At 36.4% G+C, this 21248-nt stretch overlaps 1 protein-coding gene across 11 annotated transcripts in view; it reads left to right on the forward strand.

The window, feature by feature from the left end:
• PLCB4 (phospholipase C beta 4) overlaps nucleotides 1–21248 on the forward strand; it is a 482923-nt gene that overhangs the window by 155535 nt on the left and 306140 nt on the right. For 10 of the 11 annotated variants that reach the window (XM_072634439.1, XM_072634435.1, XM_072634442.1 and 7 more), the window contains one exon: nucleotides 12685–12747. The gene's annotated coding sequence lies outside the window, so the exon portion shown is untranslated. Of the gene's footprint in view, nucleotides 1–12684; nucleotides 12780–21248 lie in introns of all 11 variants that reach the window. The other variant, XM_072634436.1, reaches the window with a different exon arrangement.

A 21248-nucleotide genomic window follows, 5' to 3' on the forward strand; every position in this document is an offset into this window, starting at 1 on the left:
AGTCTACTCTATACATAATTAAGGATATTTACTAACCCATATTTCTGCTAAAGCAGTCGGGTAAGTTTTGTTTACTATTTTCCTCCTTGTCTATAGACCCTTAAGTCTCTTCTTGTGGAATATTTTGGAAAGCAGCTATCTATTTGCATCTTTAAATATCAGAACATACTTCAGTTCTCATCTGGAACCAAACCTTCATTGGAGTAGCTATTTATTTCCACCATATAATTAGTTCACAACTACCCCAATACAATTCTTGTTCATTTCTTTTTAAAAATAGAAATATGTTTTTATTTAAGTTGTTTCCCAATTACATGTACATTTAAAAAAGTTTAAAATTTTTGATGAGTTTCAAATTCTCTCCCAATTTTTATAGCTAATCTCGGGGATAAAGGCCTCATTTCTAGAATATAGAGAGAACGGAGTCAAATGTACAACAATACAAGTGATTCCCCAATTAATAAATGGTCAAAGGATAAGAACAGGCATTTTCAGAGGAAGAAATTAAAGACATCTATAATCATACGAAAAAATGCTCTAAATCACTTTTGATTAGAGAGATACAAATCAAAACAACTCTGAGGTACCACATCACACCTATTAGATTGGCAAACATGACAGAACAGGAAAATGATAAATGTTGGAGAGGATGTGGGAGAGTTGGAACACTGATTCATTGTTGGTGAAGCTGTGAGCTGATCCAACCATTCTGGAGAGTGGTTTGGAACTATGTCCAAAGGGCTATAGAAATGTGCATACCCTTTGACCCAGCAATATCACTTCTAGGACTGTATCCCCAAGAGATCATAAAAATGGGAAAGGGTCCCACATGTAGAAAAATATTTATAGCAGCTCTCTTTGTAGTAACCAAAAACTGGAAATCAAGGGGATGCCCATCAAATGGGGAATGGCTGAATAAATTGTGGTATATGAATGTGATGAAGTACTATTGTGCCATAAGAAATGATGAATAAGAAAACTTCAGAGAGGCCTGGAAGGACTTACATGAACTGATGCTGAGTGAAAGGAGCAGAACCAGGAGAATTATGTGCACAGCAGTGACTACAGTGTGCGAGAGTTTTTTCTGGTAGACTTGGCTCTTCATAGCAATGCAAGGATACTAAAAAAAAAAAAAAACAACAAAACTCTCAATAGTCTTCTAAGGCAAAATGCCTTCCACATCCAGAGAAAGAACTATGAAATTCAATCGTGGAATGTAGCAGATCATTGTGTGTGTGTGTGTGTGTGTATTTTGTTTTGGTTTGTTATATGATTTCTCCCATTTATTTTAGTTCTTCTACACAGCATGACTATAGTGAAAATGTATTCAATAGGAATGTATGTGTAGATCCTGTATAGAATTATATGTCATCTTGGGGAGGGAGGGGAGTGGGGAGGGGGTAGGTAGGAGGAAAAAAATCTAAGTTTTATGGTAGTGATTGTAGAATATTAAAAATAAATAAAATGAATATTAAAAAAAAGAAAAAAATATTAAAGTACCAAAAAAGTCCCTCCTCCTACTTGGACCTCCTTCTTGAGAAGGCAAGAAATTTGATATTCATTATACTTAGGAAGTGATGAAGACATATTTCCATATTATCTGTCCTTTAAAAGAAAACACAAAATAAGAAAAAGAAAGTAAAAAGTTCTCCCTCTGGAGGTGAATTACATTGTTCATCATGGATCCTTTGGAATTGTCTTGTATCATTGTCTTGATCAGAGTAGCTAAGTCTTTCACAGCGGATCATCCTTACAATATTTCTGCGTCAGTTCACTTTGCATGACTTTATGCAAGTCTTCCCAGTTTTTTTCTGAAACTGTCCTTCTTAAGAGTTCTTATAGCATCATATTTCTTATTCCATCACAATCATATACCACAACTTGTTCTCTCTTTCCCCAAATGATGATCGTCCCCTTAATTTCCAATTTTTTGTCACCACAAAGAGAGCTACTATAAATATTTTCATGTATGTACATCCTTTTCCCTTTTCTTTAGGGTATAGACTTAATAGTGGTATTTCTGTGTCAAAAGGGCATGCACAGTTTTATGTGCCCTAGCCAGGCTGTCCCAAAATGTTCTTGCTCCCTGTGGTACCCTACTCACTGGGTATGTGCTCACTCTTCCTTACCCACAGCCTCAGCCTGAGCTCACTTCTGGTCAGCACTGGTCAGACTTCTGGTCTGGGCTGCTTCTGGAAAAAGCAGGTTAGGGAGTGGATGGGGGCTGTCTCAATCTTCTACCACTCAGCCATCTGCTATTTATTAGATAAAAGTTTGTGAGGTAAAAGTTCCTCAAGTAAAGTTTCTTGAGGCCTAGGCCTGACTCTCTAGGGCCTGCAGTTTGTTGATTTGGTGGAGTTGACCTGGTTTCTAACACTTCACTCAGGCCAAACTTCCCCGCCGGAGGATCTGTATTTTCTGAGGTCCTCTCAAATTATCTTAGGAGGGCTATTGCTTTACTCCCTTATTTATACTACTCTACATTCGTTCTATGGGGATTTTCTGTCTGAGGAGAAAATCTGGAGAGCCCACAAATTTCTGACCTACTCCGCCATTTCCCCAGAATATTCCTCCTTTGGACATAGTTCCAAATTGGTATCCAGAATGATTGGACTAGTACACAATTTCACTAACAGTTTATTAGTGTACCAATTTTTCCATACCTCCTCTAGCTATTTGTCCATGTTAGCCGATCTAACAGGTGTGAGGGTGTACCTCAGTGTTGTTCAAATTTGCATTTCTCTAATCATTTTTTTCGTGTGAGTATTGATGGCTCTGATTTTTTCTTTCTGTTCACATTCTTTGACTATCAAATGGGGAATGGCTTTTATGTTTTATAATTTTGGTTCAGTTTCCTATGTATTTGAGAATTGAGAGCTTTATTAAGGAAACTTGCAATAATCATTTTTTTTCAGTTTCTTGTATTCCTTCTAATTTTGACTGCATTAGTTTGTGCAAAAGATTTTTAATTTCATATACTGTAATCAAAATTGTCTATTTTACTTCCTATGATTCTCTCTGCCTTTTGTTTTGTCATTTTATCCATAGATATGATAGGCGTATTTTCCCATGTTCCCCTAATTTACTTATGATATCACCCTTTATGTCCAAATCATATATATGTGTATATGTCATTGAAGATTCAAATAATAATTTTTTATACAACTTTTCATCACAAACCATTGCTGACAGTCAGGTAGTTAGTTGGTATAGGGGAGAGAATGCTGGGAAGTCACTAAACTGACTTGACAAGCTCTAGAACAAATTTAGAACAAATCTCTACTGGTCCCTCACCTCTGCCAGGCAATCCTTTCTCCAGTGCTGAATTAATTCACTAGCCTCTTTACTACAGTGACTTTTCCAGATCTCTTCTTCTCTTCTCAAACCTCCCATCACCCCTCTGTAATGCCAGTGTGATACCCATAGCAGCTTCTATGAATGTGCACGCGTATTTCCTGGGTAAATTCGCAAGATGTAAATAACTCTCCTCCTCAAAGACAAAACCAAAATATTTATTCAGATATCAGAAAACCACTTCCACCATGGTAACAAAGAAGCTTATACACATCACCAATCCAGGGAGCACCAACATTCCCAAGCCTTCCTTCCATTAGACTTCTCCACAAACAAGCTCACCTAGGCAAAATTCCTCCCTCTGTCACTCACGCTAGCTACTTTACAATAAAGGGGCACTAATTTCATTTCTATGTCTTGAAAATAAACTCCATTTTCTGACTCTAGGCATTTTCACTGGCTATTACGCCATGCCTGGAATTCTCTTTCTCTCTATCTCTGCTTTCTGGCTTCCTTTAAGTCTCAGCCAAAAGCCTGTCTTCTGCAGGAACCCTTGTCTGATCCCTTTAATTCTCATGTCTTCCCTCTGTTGATTGTTTCTAGTACATTTTGTGTATAGTTGCTTGCATGTGATTTTCCCCATTAGACTGTGAGATTCTTAAAATTAAGGATTCCTTTAGCTTTTTTTTTTTTTTTTTTTTTTGGTATCTTCAATGCTTAGTTCATAATAGGCACTTAATAAATCTTTACTTACCGACTGAACTTAGGTAGACCTGAGTAATTTGGGCCTCATATGTTTAAGACTGTGTAACACTGGGCAAGTCACTTAACCTCTCTTTGCCTCAGTTTCCTTACTTACCTTTCAGAGTTGTTGTGAGTGTAAAATGAGCATTTTATCTAGAAATACTTTGCAAACTTTAAAATATGTTCTAACTATTAATTATCACAGTCACCTTCATCATTATTAATATGTTAGAATCTATATAAACCATTTGTGTGATTAACATCTATATGTTATCGTCAGAAAAATACTTTTTTGAGCCCTGATATTATTCGAAGGACTGATACAATAATCAGAATGACATCTCTGAAACATTAATAGGGCTTTTCCATTTGAAAGAGAATTTCCCCTCCTATTTGGGCTCTATACAGGAGGACATTCTCCATAATGCCTGTGGACCAATTTCAAGATGTTCTGTCTGGAGATATTTGGTTAACACATTCCAAATATAGAAAACTGTAGCAAAACAATTTTAATCAATTACCAAAAAGTATAACTTCTTCAACAATGTTCTTCGAACGTTTAATTTTTTTTTATTTTATATATCCATTACCCCCTAAATGCATCTTCATAACTACAAAATTTTGGCTACATTGATTATGGGGCAAAGTAGGAGGAAAAATAATGATTTATTTATTTAAACAAAATTTATGTGATTTATAAAAATTTACATGGTTTCCAATCCAGTGAAACTGGCCTACTTGGACACTCAGTCCACTAAGTCCATACTGAGTCCTAAATCAAATTTAGGATTGGAATTAGATGGAAATTTTAAGGAAAAGGTGAATGGATATAGTTCTGAATAGTGTTTGGCAGTGGCAGTAATGATAATTAAAGCTGATGTTTACATAGTTTTAAGATTTGTGAAATGGTTTATTCATAGCTTTTCATATGATCCTCACAGCAATGTGGTTAGGTATCACAAAATCACAGAATTTGAGAGTTGAAAGGGAAGGGAGAGCTTGATGACCATCTAGTCTGATCCATGCATGTAAGAAACATATGTGTGTATATATATATATATATATACATACACATAATATATATAGTCTTAATTTTATACGTGAGAGAGCCTTTGACCATCACCTGCCTGTGCCATACAGTAAAGCATAAGAATGTAATTAAGATCTTCTCTGAGAATTCCTCTCCTCATCTCAATGTCATCTTGAAAGAGATAGTGTAGGTGCTATGCCATTCCAAACAGCTGTTTTGTGGTGATTTCAATTGTAACTAATATAAGCTGAAGCCTTTCTACAAGTATAAAAATATAAGTGTATTCTGTGAGACATGGAATTCAAGAGAAGAGTTTCCAGAATTGACAAAAGTGAAAAAATAAGAGAAGATACAGATGTATTAAGATTGTGTGTGATCAAATGTGATTGTACTGGTGAAATATAAAAGATATTTTAGATTTTAAAAGTTAATTTAATACCATTTTACAAACTTTTATTTGTAAATAATTTTACAATTCTTTAAAGCTGTAGGGATATATAGTACTCATCAATCTAATTCGTGATTTCTCAAGTTATATAAGTATAAGCTGTGTGATCATTCTAGAGCATTTCTTTATTTGATTTTATTATTGACAAATCTACTCAATCCAGAATTTTTTAATGTTGAAACATCTATTTACAACCCTGAGAATAGTTTCTTTCTTTGAACGTTTGTCCAGGTTTGAATCATTTCTAGGTTTTTGTTCATCCTCCTCCTCCTCCTCTTCCTCCCTTTCATTTAATGACCAATAATAACCCCAGCCCAAGCCTCTGTGTCTTATTGTTTAGGTTTTGAAGGCTTAGAATGAATGTAAATACCAATTGTTTTCTGTTCTGGCTAGAAACTCTTGAGAGTTTTCCCTTACACAAACTTAGACCTAGGGAGAGACCTTAATTTAGAAAGGCCAAGGTCACCTACTGCATCACCTACTGCATCCTGGGCCATTACTAGTTGTCATGACCTTTGTCTTGACACTAGACTCCAAAGACTCTGGAGGAGAGGGCAGCTGATGGCTTTGTACAGCTCTGACTCACTCAAATCCAATTCATGAGCAACTCCAGACATCGTACTCATGATGTCATTGGTCGTCTTTGAGAACAAAGAATGAACACCAGCGACCACCACATGTGGCTAGTGTTAACTTATGATAGATACTAATACTAAGCCATGATGTTTCAGTCTTTTATGTTCAGTCAAATAGGGTGCCAAGAGATATAATGTCAAAAATCTCAAGAGATAGTTTGGAACCCACCTCTGCTAAATACTACATCTATGGCATTAGGCAAAGCGCTTAACAATTTTGTTGTATAAATTGTTTTCTTGTTCCAAATTTCTTTGAAACAATAGTGTTTGCATTTCTTATGGTACAATAGTGTTCTATTGCATTCATATACCATAATTTGCCTATCACTTCCCCAACTGATGGATATTTCCTTAGTTTCGTTCATTAAAGTCAGTGGCATTTTCATATTTATAGACTGTTATCATTCTATTTTGACATTAGAGTCATAAATATGCTACCATCTAGCGCTTCTGGAAGGTTAATTCTGCATATTTCCTGGATTCTCCAGTGTGGTGATGGTACATTGATATAGGGACTCCTTTTAGATTGCAACCAATCTTTGTCACTCCATCATGTTTCACTCATCTGTGTCTTTCCATAAGTCATCTACAGGAGGTCTACCCAATAATCCAGGTTCCTTCTATTAATTCTCTTAAAATTTTTGAGTACTAGTCTCTTTCATAGCCTTCTTTGTACTGAATGACTGATTCCCCTTTCTTTTTCAATCCTAAATATCTTCAAATATATTCCTCTTATTGCTTCTCCCATGCAATTATTGCACATAAATGTGTTTCAGCCTACTCCAAGCCATCCTGCAAGATGGCACTGCCCTTTTAATGATCCTCAATTTTATTTCTATGGAGATTTGAGTAGCTGATGACTCCCAGTCATCACAGCACTGGAAGAACTCTGTTAAAATGGGCTTCTATCTCAGAGAGAAACTTGGGATCATGAAAAACACTGTTCAGTTTTCTAAGGCAAATGGGCTGCCCTCCTGTTCATTCTGGGCTTAGCTCATGGTCCATTTACAGTGTGTTTTCAAGATGGGTGTGGTGATGGACCACCTTTTTAGTTTAATCAACTACGTAGCACGGTATGGACAATAGGCATTTTCCATGTGCTTGTTTTCCGAGTAGATAGTTAGGTGTCTATGAAGTATTCTCATTTCTGCCTTCACATCTCTTATAAATGTGCCCTTCTTTTTTACTGACACAACCATAACATTGGATCAGGTCCTCATCATCTGTCACTGGGACTTTTTCAATAGCTTCCTAATAAGTCTCTCTGCCTTGCTCCTCATACCTAAAATTTATCTTCCACCTAGCTGCTGAAGTGACTTGTTTAAAGTATATGTCTGACCATGTCTATTGGACATCTCTGTTGATATGTAGTTCAAGAATTTGGTATGATTTGGCACACATATAAGAGATAAAATGTTAGAAGAGAGCCTTTATTTGGTATTTTTTTCTACCAAGTCTTTTTTTTAAAGTCAGAAAACTAAGAAATATCCCACTCTGCTGTATGGTAGAATTATTAATAGAGTAGTAGAATATTATAGTAGTAAGAAATAGTAGAAATATTCTCTATATTTCATTCAGTTGGTCTGCCACAGAGATTTGTGTTTTTGTGAGCCTGACTTTTCCCTTCTCATATCTCTATCTGCTTTCTATCTGTGTATGTAAAAATGTTGTATATGGGAAAGCAATTGTATTAGTTTTTGGTATTCCTACACTTGCCCTTTTGCTCTTTTTTGTGATGATAATGTCCAAGGATTTTGCTTCATATTGTTCTTGTTTCTCCACAAATGTGATTATCTTCTTTCAAATAAGTTGAGAATTGATTCTTAAATGCCTTCAAAATTGGATGCACAGAGCTTCTCTGTGTTATCTTGGTCTAGTCTAGCTGCTGTTCCTATCTTTTCTATAGTACTATTCCCATGCTATCACAGTGATATAAAAATTCAGTATGGTATAAAGTGAAAAATCATTCTTTACAGTGCCACCTCGGCATCTGAGGTAAATGTTGATAATGAAGGGGATTTTCTTAATGGCATCAGAAATTTAGATTTGGAAGGTACCTTCAAAGCCATCACATTGAAACCTCTTCAATTTACAGATGAGGAAGCTAAGGCCCAGAGATTTCTTTGGTCAAGGTCACAGAGGTAACAAATGCCAAAAGATAGGATTTGAACTGAAGCCTGTTTCTGTGCCACTATTCTCACACAGTATGGGGAACAGGAGATGATACTGTCTAGTACTGCCTCTGTAAATTGTACTAGCTGATCTCTTCCCTTGCCAAAATATTCCTACCCATCCCTGAAAGAACTCTCCTCCAGCCTCTAGTATAGCAGGTTGGTAGAACCTTTCCAAACTTGTATTCTCCTCATAAATCTTTGGAGAACCCAGGGTTATCTCCTTTCTGTGGTTAGACATGGGAATTTTGTGAAGTTGGGAAATTTATGAGGAAAGTAAGGACCTAGAAAAAAAGAGTTTTTGGAAACTTTTCAAATTTAAACCACTGGAGGATAACCCTCAAACTCATTATTTCATAATTTCTCCAGAATTCTTCCTAATTGGTACTTACTAGGTAAAGCTATTCAGATACCTTCTGCAGGGCCCTTCCCATCCTCTCCTCTGCTCTCCTTCTCCCCTCTGCCCCTTCCCCTCCCTCCTTCCTGCTTTCTCTTTCAAGAAATGTAAAAACTCCTGTTTGGCATTTAAGGTCTTCATAATCTAGTTCAAACGTACTTTTTGAGTCTTACTGCATGTCACTCCCCTTCATACTCTCTAGAGTTCAGCCAAACTGGCCTATTTACTGTTCCTCACATATGGAATTTCCTTGCCTGTGCATGAGTCTATTATCCATGCCTGAAATAAACTCCTGCCTCATATAGCTTAAGTGCTTTCTCCTCCACGAAGACTTTCCTGTTCCATCCATACTAGTACATGCCCTGATATTACTTTATTTTTACTATGTTTATATTTTACTTAAACATACATGTCATACCCCTCCCCTTGGGCTATAAGCTATTTGATGTCAGTTTTAATTTTTGTCTTTATATCAGCAGTTCCTAGCAGAGAGCCTAGTATATCATAAACACTTAATAAATGTTTACTAATGTATTGATCATCCAGTCTACGGTTCTTAACCATTTTTTTAATGGCATAGACCCTTTGACAACCATAGAAGCCTGTGGATTCTTTATCACAATAATATCTTTACATACATAAAATAAAACAATAGAAATATGTTGGAGTATTATCCAAATATTACTTTAAAAACAATTTAATGGACCTCAGGATAAGAACATTTGATCTAGTTCAATGCTTTAATTTTTACAAATAAGAAAATTGAGACCCAGAGAGGTTGAGTTGACTTTCCTTTCCTGAGGTCATACCTCTAATCAGTGGCAGAACCACCAGGCCATGAGCCCAAGTTCTTAGACTCTAAATTTCATTACACTATACTCAGATTGCTATCTTCTCTTTACCTTTAGATTTCTAATCTGGCAAGGCATCTCAGTACAGTATGTATTGATGAAGTAAATTTCAGTTGGACTTAATTAGGTTTCAACTCTACTCTTTAGTTATTGTAATCTCCTCAATCCTGGACTATCTTTTTCTCCAAATAAAGTATACTTTCCAATTAGAGATATAATGGAATTCTTTGGGCATTACCAGGAAAACCATCTAAAACTATGGAAAAAAGCTAGCATCTAAATTTCTTACTTGAGTTTTCAGATTTTGCTACCACCCCTAGTGATTTTCTAAGTTGTTATGTCTCTGATTTCCAGATAGCCTGCTCCCTTTACCTAGTGTTGTGTTTTTTTAAAATTAAGAGTATGTTGATAGTAATTTTAATTTGAGAATTGTTTGGAGAGTTTTATTATAGTGCTTGATAGAACTGAAGAGATCTTTGAATGCTCTTGTTGGGAATCACCAATCTATAAGTGGTAGTATATAGCTATTAGTTGGCGCAGTGCATAGAGTGCTAGACATAGAATCAGGAAATTTTGATTTCAAATGTGGCGTCAGACATTTACTAGCTGTGTGATCTTGCTTAACTTGCCTCAATTTTCTTATCTATAAAATGGCAATAATAATAATAGTACCTACATCCCAGGTTGTTGTGAAGGTTGGATTAGATGATATTTGTAAAGCATTCAGCATAGCCCCTGCTACACAGTAAATGCTATCTAAATGATGGCTGTTGTTAAAGTGCTTTGCAAACTACCAATGTTCACCATTAGCTTTGTGATACAAAATCCAGTGGCAAATTATGTATTCTTTTGGTTTGCTTCAGCCCTATCAATAAGACACAGTTGCATATCTTTGTTTTTAGAAAGGTTTTTATTTGGTTCCTTGTGACATGCTAAATAAGAAACTAGGATTGTAAACTCCTAGATGTCATGTCAGCCCTTTTATTAGACTATTTCCATTCTAGCTCTCTATATAACCTGCTTTAATTCATTAGGGATAAGTGCAGAACAAGTCAATGAGAAATGACTGACCAGTTTTACAAATGCAAGATCATGTAGGAAGCATTGGTGGTTGTTGTCCTTCGTCCTCAAAGAGGACCAAAATGACATCACCATTGTAAAGTAAAATTTCAGTGTGTCTGACTGTGGCTGATCAGACCAACACAAGCTCAGAATGCTCTACCATGGGTTGGGCACAGATAGTCCGTGTGAATATTTGGAAAGTATTATGCACATAGGCAAGAAAGGATCAGGGAAAATCTTCACGTTCAGTATGAACCAACTGTGTAATGGTATTGCAACCTAAGAATAATCAGCCCAGAAACTAAGCTCTATGAGAAGAAATATAAAGTGGATAAATTAATTTCCTTTATATTCTATATAATTTTTAGACGTTTGACTATGAAACTTGAGTTTCCATGTTTACTACTGGGTATTTAGTACCTAGAGAAGTCTCAGAGGAGAGGAACAAAAAATGATTAAAGTTTCAGGAAATAGCTTCTATGAGGAAAGGTCAAAGAAATGGTATTTATTTGGAATAGAATAGAATAGAAACTCTTGAAGTGTATGTAACAGTATTCTTTAAATGTAGGAAATGATATATCAAAATGCATAATTCTGAGTATTACCTATATGACTATGGGCAAAACCTCAGTTTTCTCATCTGTTCAGTGCGGAGAATAATAATTCCTACTTCACAGGGTTATAATGAGAATCTATTGAGGTAATGCTTGTAAGGCATTTAACTCAGTGCCTATTCCCATTTCATAGCTAAGAAAACTGAGGCAGACAGAAGTTAAATGACTTGCCCAGGTTTACACAGGTAATAAGTGTCTGAGGCTAGATTTGAAGTCAGAGCTTCCTGATTACAGGCCCAGGGCTCTGACCATTGCACCACCTAGCCACAGGTCACATTGGAGAGAACACCTTAATTACCTGGCTGCATTTAGTGTTATCTATTGTTGTGTCTGACCTTTGCTCAAAACCTAAATCCGGTCAATTCACTTTATTGTTACTGTTGGTACTAACTGAGAGAAACACACCAAGAAAAAATTATTGTGAACAGGAAATTGATATCAGAGGATTGGAATACTCCTTAAATAAGATTTGTGTGGCACCTTTTTCTTTTTTTGGCCTTTCTTTGTATCTCTAGCACTTAGTACAATGCCTGTCAAAAGTAAATGCTTAATAAATAAATACTTATTGAGTGGTCATCTTTAATTTTGTGGAATTGAGTTGAATTGAAGAACTACTTGTTTTCAGAGCTGTGAGATACCAGCATACATTGCTAAGTGATAGGGTATCTCCATGCTAAGGATAAGGGCACATGGTGGTCTGTCTGAGACAGATAGATAGCATATTGTTCTACCTTTTGTGACAACTTTCCCATACAGATCCAACAACTTCGCATGTACTCAATTCCCTTTATTCCTTTCCCTTCCTTTTCTCCAGAATGTAGAAGTGGAATTTTCCCTGGTCACATGCTTCTATGCTTTCTTTCCCATTTACTTGTGTATTTACTACCTGAGGTTGAAACATGTAGGATGGATTTGAAACCTGAAACTGAAGAAAACAGAAATCTGACATCAAATCAGAACCCACATGAACCTTGCTCTCTCTACTTTACAAATATTGTACAAAAATAGATATAATTTATGTAATATCTATGTAACTTTTCACTATCTTAACTTCCAGCATGGAAAAAGTATGGTCTGATTTAGCTGTCAGGTGAGACAACAAGGTTATAGACAGCTATAGACAGGTGCCCATTTTTGTAAAATTTTAAAGAGACTGTTATTGTTCAGCTATTGTGTGTGCCTATTCATTATTTTATCACCTTAAAATGTTTTCAAAGTAAGATGCTAATTTAGATTATGAATAGCATTAAAAGCTGTGCTTTCACAACAAATTTGTTTTTTTTACTGTTATTTTTTTTTTCTGTTACAGGAATTATTTTTTTAAAGGCAGTAACCTGCTTTTCTGTTATTAATCTTATTTTAAGTGCAAAGCAGGTATAGATAATGTGAATTTTTTAAAAAAAAAGCCTTCATATTGATTTTTGATTTCTTGTTTCAGAGAAGAAGTTCTCGTCCACTTGACTAATTAGACAATCAGTTCCAGTTCATCAAGAGCTGCTTTGTAAGTACCCACTGCTTCCCATACAGAAATAGGTAAATAAAGCATTACGTTTTGTCATGACTATATATTCTCTCATCCCTCCAAATTCATGTAGTACTCATGGAAGAAACATGAAGATAAGGTAACAAGCATCCTTGTCCTTTTATTATTTATACTTCATCGTAGCACACAATGATATTTAGGATTGGATTTTTGGGTATCAATTATATCAGGAACATATTTCATATCATAATATCTAATTATGCCCATTGCTTATTTGGTCCTAAGATTGACTTCATATGTCCTTCAGTATTATGTGAAGGATCAATTGCATTTATTTGACACAGGGAGATAGCGTAATGTACTAGAAAAGAGCTGAATTTAGAGTCAGAGAAGTTCAGGTTCAATCTTTGACTGTGTCACTTATTAGCTGTATGACCTGGGCCAAGTCATTCATTCTGTCTTAGCCTCTTGGTTTCCTCAACTAGAAAATGAGGATGATACTTGTACTACCTACCTCCACAAGTCACTGTGAGGTTCCAATGAGATGTGTATAGAGCACTTTATTAACTATAAAGCATCATAAAATATTAATTTTATTTTGGACCAGACCTGTGATCTCATTTAAGGGGAGACTTCTTTCACTAAAGCAGGTTGACAGCTTCTCTGCAAGTTAATTTTAAAGTTAACTCAACTGATCCATTGTCACTGGAACCTTGTGTCAGAGACAGGACTTGCACCCTCATTTCTTCTTGACTTGAGGTTCAGTTCTTTCACCTCTAGCCTGCTGCTTCTCAAACTGTAACTATCAGCAAAAATAATGGGCTTTTTTGCCTATCCCTAGTTTCCAAAATTGAGTGATACAACTGATACAATTTTTTGTTTATAATATATTACATACTATTGTATATGTATTTGTCCTTCATTTTCGAGGAGAACCATGACATCAAAGAAATGATGACATGACTTACACTTGACTTTGTTTTGAGTGAGGGAGGGCAGTGCAAGGTCAGCAGCTTCACTTCTCCTCTAGAGTCATCTGGATCCAGTGACCTAATATTCATCAGGATGACTGAAGATGGCCCAGGATGCAATGGGAGACCTTGGCCCTTTTAGGCTAAGACCTTTTCAGGTACTCACTTAGAGTGAGGTGATGCGCATTCAGTGAATAGGCCTCTTTAAGAAGTGGTCAAAGGATGGCCACTTTAATTAGAAAAAAATTAAGCTGGGAGGGCAAGGCCCTCAGGGTTGCTGTTTGAAAGAGAAATAGTTATAATTGAGATTCAATCAAAGCCAGAAGGGTCTAAAAACAGTCATTAAATGGAGCTTAGGCAGGGATTTATTGTGGTAGAAAGAAAGGAAGGAAGGAAGGAAGAAAGAAAGAAGGGAGGAAAGAAGGAAGGAAGGGAAGAAAGAAAGAGAAAAAAGAGAAATCTAGCCAATAAACCCCAAGTTAACTGGGCAGCTTCTGACCACCAAAATTTATCTTCTTTGGAGAAGAGAAGGAAAGGGAAAGGGAGAGGACGAGTGGCAGCTCAGTGTACTCACAGGTTGTGTTTTCCTTCATTTTCAAAGAAAATTGCATCCCCTTGATTTCCAGTTTTGGGCCACCACAAAGAGAGCTGCTATAAATATTTTTGTACATGTGGGACCCTTTCCCATTTCTTTGATCTCTTTGGGATAGAGTCCTAGAAGCGATGTTGTTGAGTCAATGACTACATTTTTTAGCCCTTTGGGCATAGTTCCAAATTGCTCTCCAGAATGGTTAGATCAGCTCACTGCTCCACCAGCAATGAATTAGTGTTCCAACTATCCCATATCTTCTCCAACATTTATCATCTTCCTGATTTGTCATGTTAGCCAATCTGATAGTTGTGATGTGGTATCTCAGAGTTGTTTTGATTTGCATCTCTCCAATCAAAAATGATTTAGAGCATTTCTTCATATGATTATAGATAACTTTAATTTCTTCCTCTGAAAACTCCCTGTTCATATGCTTTGACCATTTATCAGTTGGGGAACAATATGTATCTTTTCTCCAACTACTATTATGAGTTAAAGAAAAGAACATGTCATCTATTCATTTACATACAAAACAAATTTTATAGTAAGAAGATAAAAGGTAACGAGATTCTCTAAGTATTTTGATGAAAGTTTTAAATTCAGTTGCCAGATTTGAGAAATAGACTTTCTCTCAAATGCTTCCTGTTGAGGGCTGCAGTCTATACGTAATGATCACATATTAGCAGTCAGTACAAAGTATCTCACAATTTCCAATATTTTACCAAGTTATCAGAATTTAATAATAAAACAAGACTAGCAAGAAAGAAATCTATTGGTGAATGGCCCCTACCTATTTTTAGTGTGGTGCTATTATATTATTCTCAAGTGATGACTCATAGTCTGTGTCCTAATAGGCAAAGTGAGGTGGGAGTATTGAGTGATTTACATCAGTATTAGAGGAATAATTGCAATCTCTTCTTCCCAGAGCAGGCAGAATCTGAGATTTACAGGAATATCACTTTAACTCTTCAGTTTGTCTGAGCAGTCCCTGCTTACCTGTAATTACTATTTACCTATATAACTATTTTAGTCTTAAACATATTTTTTAACTTGTATTATTATAAGTCCTCCATGCCAAGGGCTTTAGGGTTTATAAAAGTTTTTATGCCATAAAAATTAGTGTAAATGTGAGTTGTTGCCAAGCCTAGAGGCCTGTATTGGGCTACCCGAGTTTTTCCTACCTCACCTCCGAGGTCTTCGGCTGGCCACGCCGGATGCACTTATGAGAGAAAGGACGTTCCAGAGTCGAACAGGGGTTGAGCTTTATTTCAGGGGTCTAGTTACAAATGCAGGGAGGTCTTCCTTAGGAGGAAGAGGGGGAGATTTCCTAAGGAGGCTAAGCTTAAGGGATTGGAAGTAGAAGTACAAGCGGGGAGAGAGGGGGAGGGAAGAGAGGGGGAGGGGAGAGAGGAAAGAAAAGAAGCGGAGCCCTACTATTCTCTTTGGCTCCACACGTGCTAAGAGAGAGCTTTCTGGCTTCCTCAATCCTACTTAATCTTCAGCCACACAGTTTGCATCTCAATACCATGCTGTTAGGTAACTAGGTGTGCTCCAATCCGGGACGACCTCGAGGGCAGGGAGACTCCACCCATCAGGTATCTCTGGGGGGAGAGGCGGAAATACCCGAGCTAGCCGAGCTAGCTCAGTCTGACCTTCTCGAACCCCCGCTGTTCATGGAGGGCCTCGTAAGACTCTAAGATTTAGAAGTCCCACTTTTACCCGCCCGAGACCGTCCACACGGAATTGAGCTTCCAATCCCAACAAGTTGTCACTGTTCTCATCGTCATCATCATTACCACCATAGCTCACACTTATATAGCATTTTAACGTTTGCAAAGTTCATTATATATATTATCTCATTTGATTTTCAATAATGTTTTATTATTAAGTAGCTATGAATTATTAAGCAAGAAATTTTAAAAACTTGAATGGGAAAAAATTGTGACTGCTGCCCTCCCCTCCCACATCCAGTAGTTGCATTTAAGCATTTTCATGTACAAACAACAAATTTTTCATTGTCTCCACGATTGCCCTTGTCTAGCACCATGGATTTGAGATTTTCTTATTCTATTTTAAATGGCTATTTCTTCCATCATTCTAGTCTTTGGAGCATATTGACTCTTCTCATGCTGTGAAAAATCACATTTACCCAATGATTATTCAGAGGTTGTTCAAAAATCAGTCACAATTGAGTAAGATCTCCTTCAAGCCTTATCTGACAGTTTCACCTTCTGCTCTTCAGTTAATTTGGGACTATAAATTCATAATAACTGCTATTTTTAAAATTGCTATTTTGAATTCAAGTATATTATACTTTTGGTTCTTTTGATTTTACATTCAACTGAATCTCTGAGGTCTTTTTTGATGTGAACCGTTATCAAATTGGGTCTTCTCTATCCTGTTTTTATGCAGCTTAAAAGGAATATTATTTTTTTTTAAATTAGCAAAAATCTATGTTCTGTCTCCCCCACTAGTTGAGAAACAGTGGAAAACTAAACCTAAGTTATTAATATGTATAGTAAAAAAATTAATTCCCACGTTGTCTAAATGCAATCCAAATATTGTCCAAAATATGCCTCAATCTTCATTCTTCTGAGTTTTCCACCTATCTATTAGGGGGTTCATGATGTTTCATTATTAGTTTTCTAGACTCATGGTTGATCATTCCATTTATCATAGTCCTATGTCTGTTAAAATTATACTGTTGTCACAGTAGAAACCATTTCTTGATCCTGCTCATCTCAATCTGCATCACTTCCTACATATCTTCCCAGGTTTCTCTGAAACCATTTCCTTCACCATTTCTCATGGCACAATATTATTCGATCACATTTATATACCATAACTTTGATGCCCACAAAAGGGGCTACTATAAATATTTTTCTGTCTTCTTAGATTTTGTTTTGCTTAAGTTTCTTGCCTACCTTAATCTATCTTCCCTCTTATCCATACCTGTCCCTTATCCCATTTCCCTTCTTTTTCCTTATTGAGTGACATGTATTTCTATACCAACTCTGTATTTATTTTCCATCCTTTCACCAGTCCAGATGAGATTGAATTTCAAGCACCACCTGTTCCTTCCCCCAACCTATTCCTTGTTTGTATTAACTTCAACTTGTATACCCTAATTATATACAATAATTTCCCTCATCCTTCCTCTTCCATCTCCCAACTAATATATTCTCTTTCTCATCCCTTTCCATTCCTTTTTTAAGATTGACAACACAACAAAATCTCCCCTAGGCCCTCTGTCTAATTAGACTACCTTTATGAACCCTGATAATGATAGGGTTCTGAGGGACATCATTTCCCCATATTGGAACATAAATAGTTTGTCCTTATTTAGACCCTTATAATTGCTCACTCATGTTCGTCTTTTTGTGTTCCTCGTGACTCCAGTGTTTACACTCTCAGTCTCTCTATGTAGCTTCTTTCTTTTCATCTTGAATGCATATAAATCCTCTGATCCATTAATGATCCAGTTCTCATATGCCCCACACCCACAACCCCCTGGACTATTATACTCAGTTTTTCTGGGTAAATTATTCTTCATGATAATTCTATATTCTTTGTCTTCTGGATTATCATATTCCAAGCTCTCCATCTCTTTATAGAGGTGGCTTCAAAATTGTCTTTTATCTTAACTATGACTGTGGTACTTGATACTGTGGTATTTACAATATTTGTTATTTTACACAGAAGCTCTGGATTTTGTCTATAATGTTCCCAAGTGCTTTCATTTTGGGGTTTCTTTCAGGAGATAACCAGTAAATTCTGTATCTTTCCACTTTTTCCTCTAGTTCTAAAAGATCTGGGAAATTTTCTAATTTTCTTTCATGAGTCCTTGAAATAGAATGTCTATTCCTTTTTTTTTTTTTTGGTCATGACTTTCAGATAGTCAGCTGATTCTTGAATGATCCCCAGTGTGTTTTTTGTTTATTTGTTTGTTATTCAGGGAATATTGTCATGTAGGCTGTATGTCTTCCCTTTCTAGAGATGGAAGCCTATCCTTTGCTTTCTCTCTTACTGTGTTTTTTTCCTAAGACCCAGCAGTGCGTGTGTTTGTGCGTTCCTGTGTGTGTATGTGTGTGTGTGTGTGTGTGTGTGTGTGTGTGTACATAATTTTTTTAATCTTGTATTCTTGGGCATAGTAGAGAAAAAGAAAATGACCCAATGAGGGTTAAGAATGAAAGGATTAAACAAAATAATCAAAGAATTAAAATAAAAGAAGTAAACAAAAAATCCTAAAAGAAGGAAGAGTTTCTCTTAAAAGCTACCTACTTTGTTTCTTTTCCATACTTTGTGGTCTGCTGGGTAATCATAAGTCACAAAAAAGGGAGATAGTAATTTGCAAAAGATCCTATTTTTTCAGGCAAAGAAAAACTTTCTATGAGAGCATTCCAAAAACACTGACATAGTATATTGAATCATTCCATCTGGCTAGAAGTTTTGCTATTTTATAATGATAATTGATAGCAGAGGAGTTGGTAGCTGGGAAAAATTACAATGTTAAAAAAATGAACAGAAACAAAACTATGGAAGTACATTGAGAGATGATATTTTTAATCATAAACCTATAATTTAGGTAGGAAAACTGTCCTTGACAGTGCAGAAATAAAATGGGATAGAATTTGTGCTAACAAGTGTTATTATACACATTGGAAATATATAAAATGTCATTTAAAAACCAGACATTTTAAAATGAAATCACTGGTACTTCATCAAAGTGATGGAACATTAACTGCAATCTTGGCTGTAGTGACTTTTCACTTGGCTGATGATAGAAGACAGCCATTTGGAATGAAAAAACCAAGTAAGTAATAGTCAATTAATCTCTTTTTTCCCTTTATACTTAATGGTTGTGTGACCCTGAGCAACTCACTTAATTTTCTCAGCCTCATTTTCCTCATTCATAAAATGGAAATAATAATAGAACTTACCTTTCTGTATTGTTGTAAGGAAAAGATGAGATAGTTATAAATTGGTTTGCAAACCTTAAAGTGCTACAGAAATGCTAGTCATTTTTATTACTATTATTATAAAACAATCAATCAACAAGCATTTATTACATATATCTTATGTTCCAAGCATTGTGTCAATCAGTAGGGATAAAAAGACAAAAGGGTAAGGTAAACATTTCTTGTCCTCAGAGAAATAATAGTTAAATTGGGGCAGGGTAGGGGGTGGAGAGACAACTTCTGTATCTATAAGTGTATACAAAATAAGTATAAGGAGAATTTAGGGGGAATGTACTAGTGGAAGGGAGAATTAAGGAAAGTCTTGTAGTAGTGCTTGAACTGAGCCTAGATGAAGACAGAGGTAAGGAGAGAATATGGTTCAGGGAAGGTGGATAGCCAATTAAAAGGCAGGAAGGCAGGGGATGGATAGCCTTTTATAAGAACAAGAACTATTGGTGTGGTGGACTACCGTGTGTGGAGGGTAGTACTGTGTAATACAGATTGAGAGGGCGGTGGAGGCTAGTTCATCAGGGGCTTTATGTGTCATAAAGAAGGCTTTGCATTTTATCTGTCAACAGATGATCACAACTTCATGAAACGTGAAAACTAGGATTACTTTAAGAGAAATGAACATGGCATGTGGAACCCAAAGAGTTCATAATCCATGTAGAATGTGTATATTTATAAAAAAACAAGGAGGAAACACACATCTCCACCTAAAGGGGTATAGTATGAGAGGGGGAAAGATTAGGTAAAGGTGGGGAAAGGACAAAACCCCTCCTGAAGGGGAGGAACAAGGTGACAGCAAAAATCACATTCTTTTCCCTTGGGAACTGCTAGGCTTTGAAGACATGAAGATCTGCATATCTCCAAGGGTCCCAGCTGCACAGGCAGTTTTCTCAGCTTACTGCAGACTGTCTGGTACCTGTCTTAACTTTGAAGGACACATGGGGTGTCCAGGCTTGGATGCAAACAGCACGTTATGTCGGCTCAGGGTGAGGCTTCATCCTTGACATATTCAGGGCCTCCTTCATACTCTGGGTCCAGTGTTTCTGGAAAATATAGCAACTCAAAAAGACAAGTTGAAGGGACCTCTTAACATTTCTTAACATATCCTAGAGGTAATAGGGAACAAATTGAGGGAATATTCCTGGAGTTAATAGGGAACCAGTAGAGTTTCTTGAGTGGGTGAGTGTCATGGTCAGTTCTGAGCTTTAGGAAAACCACTTTGATTTACAGCTGAGTTAAGTATATTTTGTAGAGGGGAGAAACTTGAGGCAAGGAAACCAATTAAGAGGCTATTGCAGTAGTCTGGGTGAGAGATAATTAGAGCCTGAACTAGGGAGAGGAGACTACTGTGAGTAATGCTGTGAAGGTGGAAGTACATTCAGGCAAAGGGAGAGAAATGAATCTCATATTCATCAAATCAGGTCAATAAATTTTTTTTTAAAGTATTGACTACATACATACCAGGCTCTGAGCTAAGTTCTCGGGATAAAAAAGGAAAGCAAAATAACAACAAAAAACACAAAAGCATTCCCTGATTTCAAGGTGCTCAAGGAGTTGTCAGATGGAGAAGATAACATGCAAATAACCATATATAAAAATTTCTACAGGATAAATTGGAAATAGTCTCAGAGGGTAAGCAGGAGTAGAAAAGGTTGCTTGCAAAAGGCAGGACTATAGCTGAGACTTGGAGAAGACAGGAGGTAGAGATTTAAGGGAAAGATCATTCCAGGTTTTAGAGACAGCCAGGTATAATGTTTAGAGTTACAAGATGGATTGTCATATATAAGGAATGACATTGTCTTGGATTACATGGATGGGGATAATGTGTGAGCAAATCCAAAAGGTGGGGGAAGGGGGCAGGTTATGAAGATCTTCTTAAAAATATTTTTTTATTTCTGCCTTCTTCCCAGCTGTCCCTTCTCCTTGAGAAGTCAAATAATTTGATATTGAGTTTACTTGTGAATTCATGAAAAACCCATTTCCATATGAGCC

Source organism: Notamacropus eugenii, chromosome 1 (genome assembly GCF_028372415.1).
Source record: "Notamacropus eugenii isolate mMacEug1 chromosome 1, mMacEug1.pri_v2, whole genome shotgun sequence".
In the NCBI taxonomy this organism is placed as follows: Eukaryota; Metazoa; Chordata; class Mammalia; order Diprotodontia; family Macropodidae; genus Notamacropus; species Notamacropus eugenii.